This window comes from Lathyrus oleraceus, chromosome 3 (assembly GCF_024323335.1).
Source record: "Lathyrus oleraceus cultivar Zhongwan6 chromosome 3, CAAS_Psat_ZW6_1.0, whole genome shotgun sequence".
NCBI classification, from domain to species: domain Eukaryota; kingdom Viridiplantae; phylum Streptophyta; class Magnoliopsida; order Fabales; family Fabaceae; genus Lathyrus; species Lathyrus oleraceus.
Genome location: NC_066581.1, coordinates 15,230,522 through 15,242,606, shown reverse-complemented (window position 1 = coordinate 15,242,606; position 12,085 = coordinate 15,230,522).

The following is a 12,085-nucleotide window of genomic DNA, read 5'->3' as shown; positions in this document are numbered from 1 at the left end:
GACGACCGATCACCACATTTTAATGAACAATTCATTTAAAATCGATGTCGCTTTTCGTATCAACACTTGATACTTTTAAAGCACTGAGTTAGCCGAACGGGTGAATTTTGCCTTGCGTTAACCGGTTAACACTGTTTGAAATCTGTTCAAAAAACTGTTTTCTGCCTTGCGTTAACCGGTTAACCAAATGCGTTAATCGGTTAACACTGTTTGAAAATGTCTTGGAAAACTGTTTTCCGCCTTGCGTTAACCGGTTAACCAAAAGCGTTAACCGGTTAACACTGTTTGAAAAACTCAAAAATTTTATTTCGTATTGCGTTAACCGGTTAACCATATGCGTTAACCGGTTAACACTGTTCCAAAAAGTGTTTAGAAAGCACAACTCTTGTGCAGTCAAACCCCAATCGCATAACTCTCTGACAACACAACCCTTGTGCCGTCACTAACCCTGATGCACCAATTTCAGACCGTCAAACACATCTCGATTGCTAATTCAGTATGATTGATCAACATGTCATTTCTTCACCATACTAATGTCAGATCAAGAAGCAAACGACCATTGATTGCTCAAAGGAAAACAATCATTGAGTGTTTGAATGAACGAAACGAGAACACTATATCATATATAATGTATTTTGCATCAGGATTACATATATCATATATATATGTAACTTGATCGATCTCAATTTAATCTTTGATTCATTTTGTCTTTAATCATATTAATACAGAACAAAAACAGTTATCTAATTCATGGTTTCGTAACCAGGCTCTGATACCACTGAAGGAGAATTGTCATCCAAGGCGCAGCGGAATTTAAAATTTTCTCCATTTAGTGATCCTTACGAATGGGCATGATCAGTGATAGAAGCGTTACCTCTTGTGGCGATTCAAACCTTTGGTGCAGATCCCTTGTAACGATCAAAACCTTGGATACAAATCCACGGAGCGATCACGAACGTTGAACGATGACAACGTCTCTACTCAGTCCATACGAACGGGTTCCTTCAATCGCAGTGCTAGCTGTTAGGAATGAAGGCTTTGAGTGAGAGAAAGAGAGATACGAAATTCCAACTCTTCAGTTGTGTTATACTCCCATACAATGCTTCTGCACAAGAGTTCTATTTATAGAACCATTTGTGTGGGCTTCAAGCCAAAAAGCCCACTTAAGTGTATTCTGGCCCATATCTCATAATATGCCAAAATCACTTAAGTATTTGGTACCTTACCATACTTCGTATTCTACTTAAGTACACCGTACCTTATGATGTTCCTTAGTTGCTCTATCTCTCATCAATCCGTCCTTTGTGTGTGACCCTGTAGGTTTTCGCGACGTTGGCAATTATATTAAATCACACATTTAACATAATAAACAGTGAGCGGTATCTAGCAACACATCACTGCTACCCAAGACACGAAAATGTCATGTGATCTGACAAAACCTCATGTGATAATAATTATGTGTATAATTACCCCTTTGCCCTTATGTCTATATTGAACACAAGGTATAGACCGTGTCATCCTTGTCCAGTTCAATATTGGGCCCATAGACATTTATCCTGTTACGCAGGATGGGTAAATTCCATCTAGGAGACTCATGTCCCTCAGCATGCTTTGTGGAGTACCCATCAACTGTCTTTATGGTTATCCAGTTACGGACAATGTTGGATCAGCAATAAAGCACTCGACTCTACATCTAGGATCCATAGTGGTTTCAGGTCGAAGAGTGGTATACACTATTATCACCATGAGAATAACTTATGACACTTTGCATAACTTTCTATATAGTATTCTCATAGTGGGTCAATCCGGTATAAATATTACTCCTAATATTCATACCTATGTTTAAGACTTGATAACTCTTTATCCATGACCCATGAGATGTGATCATCAGTCTACAAACATAATAGTCTTAATGCTTTAATGTTATCCCACTTCACACTAAAGCTCGACTACGGATACTTTAAGAATAGTGTCCTTATGTTTAATGTGCTCTCATGATTAAGTCACACTTAATACATTAAACAGACTATCTATTCCAGGGACTTTATTAATCAACCATAATAAAGAAAAAGCCTTTTATTATTAATAAATAATTCGATACAAGTACCAAAAGTATTGGCCTCTAGGGCTTACACCAACAACAAACACTGACAAATGTAAGTTAGGATCCTCTGTAGGACTACCTGAAAATTGTTTTTGTTGAACGGATGATAATAGTGAAGGTTTCAACTCGAAATCATTTCGGTTGATGGTAGTGGCAGCAATGTTGTTATATGGTTCTGCTTGTGGCGGAACAACATAATACTTCAACAAACGGTTTTGTGGTATTTCGGCCATAATTGGTTTTGGTTTTGAAATCGGGATGATAGGATCTGGAAGATCGTATTTAATACAAAATATGTTGATTCGGCGTCTTAAATTAATATAATGCTTGATATCGTCAATTGGTTGCTCTAAGAGTGAGTGTCTGGCATACAATCGACAAAGAAAAAGAAAGAAAATTTGTTGCCTTAGTCTCTAATGCACAACAAAGGAATCACAATATTGACTAAATTACTCCCCGGTAACAGCGCCAAAAACTTGATGAGCGACGGGCATGTCTGTCGGATTCTGACTGCAAGCACACAGCCTATTGTGTAGTTTTAAAAGATTATCGAACCCACGGGGACTGATGGTCAAAACAATGTTATCTATTGTTGTAGTGCAAAGCTAAGGCTCAAGATTATAAGGGTAGGAACGGAAACGAAAATACTAATTTCTAACGGTTTAAAAGTTATGATAACAAACGAGTCCGGAATATGGATTCCGCGTACATAAGGGATTAGGTAGAATTTGGCACTAATTATGATTCTATTGTGTTATGTAGAAAATACCGACTTAAAGGTCTCGTATCACACTTTCGCGCTATTGACAAAGATGACACCTCCTAACCACAGGATTTGGCTCTCGCTCACCCGTTCTAATTAGAAAGCGCATTTTAAACGTAAATGAGATCCTAAACGATGCCTAAAGTGCTCTCGCTATTTTTTTGGATCGATGCCTAGTTTCCACTATCTAGTTCCTTCCTCACACTCTCGCGCTATCAGATTAAACCTTAACTTGTCTCACACTCTCGTGCCAAAACAATAAAACATACAATTGTAAACTAAAGCCATAACATGGTTAAATCATAAATTCGCACCTATTATTTCTACTGAGTCCTGTCGGTAACAACGATCCTCATACGCCAGACTCAGAATAAATTAGCAAGACATGATATTATTTGGGAACAGCATAATTAAAACATTCAAAGTTAAGAGTAGCATGGCATACAAGTAATTGAAACAGTAAAACATGCAAATATCAAAAGCAGTAAAAAGAACCTGAAATTGCTTAAAATAAAACTGGAATTAACCTGAACTTGAACTTGAATTAACTTGAAAATAAAATAGTGGCAGGCTTGTTCTTTGATCCAAGAGTACAATGGAGATGAAAAAAAGAATGAAACTAAAACAGGTGTGAAATCCCTCGATGTGAGTTATTGTCACTTTTACAGGTAATTTATGCTTAAATTCTAATACGCAATTTCGGCAGCGCTTTCGCACAACTTGGATACCTTCAAAAGTCTCCCACAATCCTATTTATAGAGGTTTTGAGACCTGATAACTTCCTTGGATCGTGCATGGAGAGTGGATGGAAAATAGAGGATAAAAAACGTTTCAGAACTGTCCACTAGCGTAGTTCTGTTACTACGCGATAATGGCGAACGCCACTCCTTCCATGTTTTAAATGACTTGGCAGCGAAATAAATGGCGAACGCCATCTTCTAGATGGTCAACGTCATCTGGACAGAATGCATAAATTGGCTCTTTTGCTCATTTTTAGCTCCTATTTTGCTCCTTTTCCGTGAGGTTTCCAAAACTTCAATGATATAAGATAATAGCTGCAAAACAAATAAAATGGAAGTAAAAGCGATAAAATGCAATAAAAAACGGATAACATGTGAAATGAGTCTAAAAACACGATACGATTTAATAAATCATTAATTTATAAATAGAATTGTTAGTTCTTTATTAATTAATTGACAACGGAGTGTTGGATGAGTGGAGATTTCTTATTAATTTATAATTATTTAATTTATATATTTTACTAATTAATAAGATTTACTTTTTATTTAAATAGAAATAGTATTTACTATTTTTTTCAAATAGTCTTAAAGAATGGGTGAGTGGAGTTTTATATTAATTAATTTATTATTTATTAATTAGTAATATTTGCATTTTATATTGGTGAGTGTGTATTTTATTAATAAATATATTATTATTAATTATGAATATTTGTATTTTATTATTTATTATAGATTTTGGGGGAAAGTTTTTATAAAAGAAGTTATAGGATTATAATTCAGTATGATTATTAATGGATATTAAGTATTTATATATTATTATTATTATTAATTATTAATTTATTATTTAAAATAAAACATATCAAGTTACTGGGGTAATCAATATTAAATAAATAACTATAGAAAATTAATTCAAAGGAAAAATATAGAATTTAGTGGAATAATTATTATTAAATAAATAAATAATATAAATATAGCAAATTGCATAATTGACCTCTATTTTGGCACAATAAATTATTAAGTGACTTAACAACTTTTATATATAAGATATAAAAAAGATTACAATAAATCCAATTCATTCATAAATATTATAAAAAGTTAGACATATATTTGAATTGGAAAAATTAGAACAAAAAGTGATAAAAAATTAAAAGAAAAAGAAAATATAAGTGGAAAAATAGAAATACTCAAAAGAAAAGAGAACAATTAAATAAATTGATAAAATAGAAAAAATCAACAATATACTTAAAAAAGAAAATAAGAATTTTTAAATGATATAATAAATTGATAAAATAGAAAATATTAAAACATGAGTGAATAATAGAATAAAATGTGATACTTGACCAAAAAATTAATGAAAGACACAAAATCAAAATCAAACAGAAAAACAATAACATAAGTTTTAATCAAATAAATTGTATAGCAAAATAATTGGAAATATATACTTTTTAAGAATAATAAAATATTATTTTAATTTAATATATCATTAATTTATAGATAAAATTGTCAGTTCTTTATTAATTAATTGACAACGGAGTGTTAGATGAGTGGAGTTTTCTTATTAATTTATTATTATTTAATTTATATATTTACCAATTAATAAGATTTACTTTTTATTTACATAGAAATAATATGTACTATTTTTTAAAATAGTCCTAAAGAATGGGTGAGTGGAGTTTTATATTGATTAATTTATTATTACTAATTATGAATATTTGTAAAAGAAGTTATAGGATTATAATTCAGTATGATTATTAATGAATATTAAGTATTTATATATTATTATTAATTATTAATTTATTATTTAAAGAAAACATATCAAGTTAGTCGGGTAATCATTATTAAATAAATAACTATAGAAAATTATTCAAAGAAAAGTATCAAATTAGTGGAAATAAGTAAATAAAATAAATATAACAAATTACATAATTGACCTCTATTTTGATGCAATGAATTATTAAGTCACTTAACAACTTTTATATATAAGATATATACAAGATTACAATAAACCCAATTCATTCATAAATATTGATAAATAGTTAAAAATATATTTGAATTGAAAAATTAGGACAAAAAGTGATAAAAAAAATAAAAGAAAAAGAAAATATAAGTGGGAAAATAGAAATACTCAAAAGAAAAGAGAACGATTAAATAAATTGATACTTTAGAAAAAATCAACAATATACTTAAAAATGAAAATAAGAATTTTCTAAATAATATAATAAATTGATAAAATAGAAAATATTACAACATGACTGAGTAATACTCTAAAATATGATACTTGACAAAAAATAATAATGAAAGAAACGAAATCAAAATGAAAGAAAAAGACAATAACATAAGTTCTAGACAAACAAATTGTATAGAAAAATAATTTGAAATATATATTTTTAAATTATAATAAAATATTATTTTAATTTAATAAATCATTAATTTATAAATAGAATTGTTTGTTTTTTATTAATTAACTGACAATGAAGTGTTAAATGAATGAAGTTCTCTTATTAATATTTTATTATTTAATTAATATATTTAATAATTAATAAGATTTACTTTTTATTTGAATAGAAATAATGTTTAATTTTTTTAAATAGTCTAAAAGAATGGTGAGTGGAGTTTTATATTAATTAATTAATTATTTATTAATTAGTAATGTTTGATTTTATATTGGCAAGTGTGTATTTTATTATAAATATGTTATTATTAATTATGAATATTTGTATTTTATTATTTTTTATAGATTTTGGGGGATATTGTTTATAAAAGAAGTTATAGGATTATAATTCAGTATGATTATTAATGAATATTAAGTATTTATATATTATTATTATTAATTATTAATTTATTATTTAAAATAAAACATATCAAGTTAGTGGGGCAATCAATATTAAATAAATAACTATAGAAAATTAATTCAAAGAAAAAATATCAAATTAGTGGAATAACCATTATTAAATAAATAAATAAAATAAATATAGCAAATTACATAATTGACCTATATTTTGGCACAAAAAAAATTTTAAGTGACTTAACAACTTTTATATATAAGATATAAAAAAGATTACATTAAATCCAATTCATTCATAAATATTGATAAATAGTTAAAAATATATCTGAATTGGAAAAATTTGAACCAAAGTGATGAAAATATAAAAGAAAATGAAAATATAAGTGGGAAAATAGAAATACTCAAAGAAAAGAGAACGATTAAATAAATTGATAAAACAGAAAAAATCAACAATATACTTAAGAAAGAAAATAAGAATTTTTAAATGATATAATAAATTGGTAAAATAGAAAATATTAAAATATGAGTGAATAATAGAATAAAAATGTGATACTTGACCAAAAAATTAATGAAAGAAACAAAATCAAAATCAAAGAAAAAAAAATATAACATAAGTTCTAATCAAACAAATTGTATAGAAAAATCATTTGAAATATATACTTTTCAACAACAACAAAATATTATTTTAATTGAATAAATCATTAATTTAAAATAGAATTTTTAGTTCGTTATTTATTAATTTCAACGGAGTGTTGGGTGAGTGGAGTTTTTTTATTAATTTATTATTAATTAATTTATATATTTTATTAATTAATAAGATTTACTTTTTATTTACATAGAAATAATATGTACTATTTTTTTAAATAGTCTTAAAGAATGGGTGAGTGGAGTTTTATATTAATTAATTTATTATTTATTAATTAGTAATATTTGCATTTTATATTGGTGAGTGTGTATTTTATATATTTAATTTATTATTATTAATTATTAATATTTGTATTTTATTATTTATTTTTTGCCGGATTTTTTTTATAAAAGAAGTTATAGTAGTATAATGCAGTATGATTATTAATGAATATTAAGTATTTATATATTATTATTATTAATTATTGAATTATTATTTAAAATAAAACATTAGTCGGGTAATCATTATTAAATAAATAACTATAGAAAATTAATTCAAACAAAAAATAACAAATTAGTGGAATAAATATTATTAAATAAATAAATAAAATAAATATAATAAATTTCGTAATTGACCTCTATTCTGGCGTATTAAATTATTAAGTGACTTACCAACTTTTATATATAAGATATATATAAGATTACAATTATCTAATTCATTCATAAATATTGATAAATAGCTAAAAATATATTTGAATTGCAAAAATCAGAACAAAAAGTAATAAAAAAATAAAAGAAAGAGAAAATATAAGTGGGAAAATAGAAATACTAAAAAGAAAAGAGAAAGATTAAATAAATTGATTAAATAGAAAAAATCAACAATATACTTAGAAAAGAAAATAAGAATTTTTAAAATGATATAATAAATTGATAAAATAGAAAATATCAAAACATCAGTGAATAATAGACTAAAATGTGATACTTGACAAAAAAAATATCAATGAAAGAAACAAACAATAACATAAGTTCTAGACAAATAAATTGTATAGAAAAATAATTTGAAATATATACTTTTCAACAATAATAAAATATGATTTTAATTGAATAAAATATTAATTTATAAATAAAATTGTTAGTTCTTTATTAATTAATTGACAACGGAGTGTTGGATGAGTGAAATTTTTTTATTAGTTTATTATTATTTAATTTATATAGTGTACTAATTAATAAGATTTACTTTTTATTTAAATAGAAATAATATTTACAATTTTTTTGAATAGTCTTAAAGAATGGGTGAGTGGAGTTTTATATTATTGTTTGCATTTTATATTGGTGAGTGTGTATTTTATATATTTAATTTATTATTATTATTATTAATTATTAATATTTGTATTTTATTATTTAAAATAGATTTTGTGGAATTTTTTTTATAAAAGAAGTTATAGGATTACAACTCAGTATGATTATTAATGAATATTAAGTAATTATATATTATTATTATTATTAATTATTAAATTATTATTTAAAATAAAACTTATCAAGTTAGTCGGGTAAATATTATTAAATAAATAACTATAGAAAATTAATTCAAAGAAAAAGTATCAAATTAGTAGAGTAATTATTATTAAATAAATGAATAAATTAAATATAACAAATTACATCTATTTTGGCGCAATAAATTATTAAGTGACTTAACAACTTTTATATATAAGATTACAATAAATCCAATTCATTCATAAATATTGATAAATAGTTTTAAATATATTTGAATTGGAAATTTAGAACAAAAAGTGATAAAAAATAAAATAAAAAGAAAATATATGTGGGAAAATAGAAATACTCAAAAGAAAAGAGAATAATTAAATAAATTGATAAAATAAAAAAAATCAACAATATACTTAAAAAAGAAAATAAGAATTTTTTAAATGATATAATAAATTGATAAAATAGAAAATATCAAAACATGAGTGAGTAATAGACTAAAATGTGATACTTGACAAAAAATATAATAACTAAAGAAACAAAATCAAAATTAAAAAAAAACAATAACATAAGTTCTAGACAAACAAATTGTATAGAAAAATAACTTGAAATATATACTTTTCAACAATAATAAAATATTATTTTAATTTAATAAATCATTAATTTATAAATAGAATTGTTAGTTCTTTATTAATTAATTGACCACGGAGTGTTGGATGAGTGGAGTTTTCTTATTAATTTATTGTTATTTAATTTATGTATTTTACTAATTAATAGGATTTACTTTTTATTTAAGTAGAAATAATATACACAGTTTTTTCAAATAGTCTTAAAGAATGGGTGAGTGGAGTTTTATATTAATTAATTTATTATTTATTAATTAATAATATTTCCTTTTTATATTGGTGAGTGTGTATTTTATATATTTAATTTATTATTATTAATTATGAATATTTGTATTTTATTATTAACTATAGGTTTAAGGTGATTTTTTTTGTAAAACAAGTTATAGGATTATAATTCACTATGATTATTAATGAATATTAAGTGTTTATATATTATTATTATTAATTATTAATTTATTATTTAAAAGAAAAAACATATCAAGTTAGTCGGGTAATCATTATTAAATAAATAACTATAGAAAATTAATTCAAAGAAAAAATATCAAATTAGTGCAATAATTATTATTTAATAAATAAATAAAATAAATATAACAAATTATATAATTGATCTCTATTTTGGCACATTAAATTATTAAGTGACTTACCAATTTTCATATATAAGATATATATAAGATTACAATAAATCCAATTCATTCATAAATATTGATAAATAGCTAAAAATATATTTGAATTGGAAAAATTAGAACAAAAGTGATAAAAAATAAAAGAAAAAAAATATCAGTGGGAAAGTAGAAATACTCAAAAGAAAAGAGAATGATTAAATAAATTGATAAAATATAACAAATCAACAATATACTTAAAAAAGAAAATAATTTTTTTTAAATGATATAATAAATTGATAAAATAGAAAATATTAAAACATGAGTGAATAATAGAATAAAATGTGATACTTTACCAAAAAATTAATGAAAGAAACAAAATAAAAATCAAAGAAAAAAACAATAAGATAATTTCTAGACAAACAAATTGTATAGAAAAATAAATTGAAATATATACTTTTCAACAATAACAAAATATTATTTTAATTTAATAAATCATTAATTTATAAATAGAATTGTTAGTCCATTATTAATTAATTGACAACGAAGTGTTGGGTGAGTGGAGTTTTCTTATTAATTTCTTATTTTTTAATTTATGTATTTTACCAATTAATAAGATTTACTTTTTATTTACATAGAAATAATATGTACTGTTTTATTTAAATATTCTTAAAGAATGGGCGAGTGGAGTTTTATATTAATTAATTTATTATTTATTAATTAGTAACTTTTGCATTTTATATTGGTGTGTTTATTTTATTAATCAATTTATTATTATTAAATATGAATATTTGTACTTTATTATTTATTATAGATTTTGGGGGAAATTTTTTATAAAAGAGGTTATAGGATTATAATTCAGTATGATTATTAATGAATATTAGGTATTTATATATTATTATTATTAATTATTAATTTATTATTTGAAAGAAATCCTATCAAGTTTGTGGGGTAATCATTATTAAATGTATAACTATAGAAAATTAATTCAAAGAAAAAAAATCAAATTACTGGAATAATTCTTATCAATAAAATAAATATAACAAACGTAATTGACCTATATTTTGGCGCAATAAAATATTAAGTGACTTAACAACTTTTATATATAAGATATATATAAGATTATAATAAATTCAATTCATTCAGAAATATTGATAAATAGTTAAGAATATATTTGAATTGCAAAAATCAGAACAAAAAGTGATAAAAAAATAAAAGAAAAAGAAAATATAAGTGAGAAAAAAGAAATACTCAAAAGAAAAGAGAAAATTAAATAAATTGATAAAATATAAAAAATCAACAACATACTTAAAAAAGAAAATAAGAATTTTTTAAATGATATAATAAATTGAAAAAATAGAAAATATTAAAACATGAGTGAATAATAGACTAAAATATGATACTTGAAAAAAAAAACTAATAAAAGAAAAAAAAACAATAACATAAGTTCTAGACAAACAAATTGTATAGAAAAATCATTTGAAATATATACTTTTCAACAATAATAAAATATTATTTTAATTTAATAAATCATTAATTTATAAATAAAATTGTTATTTTTTATTAATTAATTGACAACGGAGTGTTGGATGAGTGGTATTTTCTTATTAATTTATTATTATTTAATTTATATATTTAACTAATTAATAGGATTTAATTTTTATTTAAATAGAAATCATATTTACTGTTTTTTCAAATAGTCTTAAAGAATGGGTGGGTGGAGTTTTATATTAATTAATTTATTATTTATTAATTAGTAATGTTTGCATTTTATATTGGTAATGTGTATTTTATATATTCAATTTATTATTATTAATTAAGAATATTTGTGTTTTATTATTTATTATAGATTTTGGGGGAAATTTTTTATAAAAGAAGCTATAGGATTATAATTCTGTAGGATTATTAATGAACATTAAGTATTTATATATTATTATTATTAATTATTAATTTTATATTTAAAAGAAAACATATCAAGTTAGTCGGGTAATCATTATTAAATAAATAACTATAAAAATTTAATTCAAAGAAAAAATATCAAATTAGTGGAATAATTATTATTAAATAAATAAATAAATAAAATATAACAAATTACATAATTGATCTCTATTTTGACACAATAAATTATTAAGTGACTTAACAACTTTTACCTATAATATATATAAGATTACAATAAATCCAATTCATTCATAAATACTGATAAATAGTTAAAAATATATTTGAATTGAAAAAATTAGGAAAAAAAGTGATAAAAAAGAAAAGAAAAAGAAAATATAAGTGGGAAAATAGAAATACTCAAAAGAAAAGAGAACGATTAAATAAATTGATAAAATAGAAAGAATCAACAATATACTTAAAAAAA